The sequence below is a fragment of the Pogona vitticeps genome, chromosome 3, assembly GCF_051106095.1.
Source record: "Pogona vitticeps strain Pit_001003342236 chromosome 3, PviZW2.1, whole genome shotgun sequence".
NCBI lineage: Eukaryota > Metazoa > Chordata > Lepidosauria > Squamata > Agamidae > Pogona > Pogona vitticeps.
Window position 1 is genome coordinate 43,861,568 of NC_135785.1, and position 2,599 is coordinate 43,864,166.

Consider the following 2,599-nt stretch of genomic DNA (forward strand, 5'->3'; position numbering starts at 1 on the left):
TTTCTTAATGGAATACCTAAAGGAGATGTGAGCAGTTGTTGGGAGTGATGCACTTCTTCTGCCTTGTACCATTGTGTGCAGAATTCTGCTGGAAGAAATTTAGGTATCTGTCTGTGGAGCCAGAAGTTGGGAGTTCAAATCCCCACGGTGTCTCCTTGACAGGAGCTGGACGTGATGATCCATAGGGTCTCTTCCAGTTCTGCAGTTCTGACATTGTCCATAGACTAGATAGTGTATGCTGTTTCTTATATAAAAGTTATTCAATTAGCCAAGTGGCATTTTTGCAAAGAGAAGTCTAGGTATGGGGAAGATTATATTTTCAAACTGTCTTTTAACAGGAAGAAAGGTGGGATACAAATTAAGAAAAGTGTGCTTTAACTTTTAGCAATGGCTTTATTATTTGCATTTTCTGCAGTTCTCTTAAAATAGGCATATGTGGAAAAAACAATTTGCTTGGAGTACTTTCATCATACACATCTTGCATTTTCCAGCTTGTGAAGAAAATGTAGTCTCATCGCTCACATTAAATTTATTTTGTTTCTGCTTTCTTATAGTCAATAATATTTTTACAAGAATAACCTTTTTGATTTTTTAACTTTTTAAATGATTTTGGTATGTTTTCATGTTAATTTTAAATTAGTAATTTAATTTTTTAATTTAAAATTCAGAGATTGAAACTGATGTCATAGGAGAGAAGGGGGGCATGATTTCTCGGAAATCAAAGGAAAAGTGATGCCAAAAGCTTTGAGAATCAGAGCTTTAGAGAAAGATAGTTATGAGCACCTTTAAAAAATAATTTAAAAAAAAACCACAACAAACCACTCCACAGAAAGGAAAAGTAAAGTTGTGGAGGAAAGGAGGAAAAGGGTGAGGCCAAGCTGATCCATTAGAATGAAACAATCTAAATTTCAAAACCCATCAGAGTGAAAGTTTGCTGTTTTAGGATCAATTGTAAATGCACAAAATATACCAGCTTTCAAGCTCTATAGCTCCACATCAATCAAGCTAGATTGTTTTTAAAAATCAGAATGGGGAAAGAAATTGAAAAGTGTTGAAGTCCAAATACATAGCATTGGTAGCTGTTTCAAGCCACAGAGACCTGTACAGTACTGCAAAAATCCCCACACTGGAAAATCCCAAGGCGTATCTGCAGGAGGTCATGCGATGCCTATGCAATTTTGATTCACAAGGCATTGTTTTTCAATTTTCTAAATTAACTGTTTTCTACTTTATAATGAGGCACGCCATTTAATAGTACACAATGAACCAGTGGTGTTTCCCAACTCCCCCTCCCCTGCAATTTTGAAAACAAATGAGAAAGTCAGGCAACATGAAGGCAAAAAACACAAATACCTTTTCCCGCAAAGTTGCTTTTCCTCAGGCAATTTTTCTAGTTTAAAAAAAATATTGTTGACATGAAAAAGAACATCTCTACTGGTGGTGGATGCAGTGGACACCCCCCCCCCAACAAGGCTATGCTAGCTTCTATAGCTGTGTTCTCCACATTCTGTATTCTTCTACCACTTCAAGGCTCAAGCAATAAATACAACCACTCCTCAAACAAAAAATATAGGCAGGCATTAGGATCTGGGGAACCTGCACTCAGTTCTCTCAAGTGAATAAATCAAAAGTAAAGAGATCAAGGAAAGCAGCTAGAGCAGTGGTTCTTAACCTTGGATTACTCAGGTGTTTTTGGACTGCAACTCCCAGAAGCCTTCACCACTAGCTGTGCTGGCTGGGATTTCTGGGAGTTGCAGTTCAAAAACACCTGAGTAACCCAAGGCTAAGAAACACTGAGCTAGAGGACCTATTGCCAGTGGTTCAGTGAATCAGCTGGTTGAGGACGTGCTCTGGGTGCATTTCAGCCCCACAGATGACCTTACCACCACCACCATTGCTCCCTGCCAAACTTTGATGGCCAGGTACCTGGGCTTTTCCTGTGCTACCACCCAAATTTGGTGTTATGGATTGCTGCTGAATTTGGGGACAACAAAATGTTGGCTATATGTAGCTAATAGACTCTACATTACCCATCTTTGATTACTATGTTATCTACACTTACCTGTCCCAGCTGCTGCTGGAGGTGCTGGAAATCGTACCTGGATTTCTTGCACACAAATAACTTAGTATTCAAGGAAACAACAGCTCTGGCCATCAAATCTAGTAGACCGTGAGGTAGCACAGAGAAGCAGCAAACATTTGCCAACACTTACAGTATATCACAGAAGTGAGTACACCCCCTCACATAAATATTTTAGTATATCTTATACTGTATATACTGTAGCTATGCTGATCCCACCCTACTTCAACAATAGCATTCCCTTCCTCACTGACAGACCTGGAACAAAGCAGCTGTATTTTGTTCCACAAAACCAGAGTGCCAGCATACAAAGTGGCATTCAACACTTATTTTATGGCACATCTAAACTGGCACTTTTGCTGCAGGCTGGTGTTTTCTAAGTTGGGTTGCTTGAGGATGTGGGAGGAGCAATATGCTATTTGGCACAATTCTTAAGTCCAAATGATGTATTGACCTGAAGCAAGGTCTCCAGCTCCATCTGCTATCATCTGAGCACTTCTGCTGGTCTTCTGTGGAAGA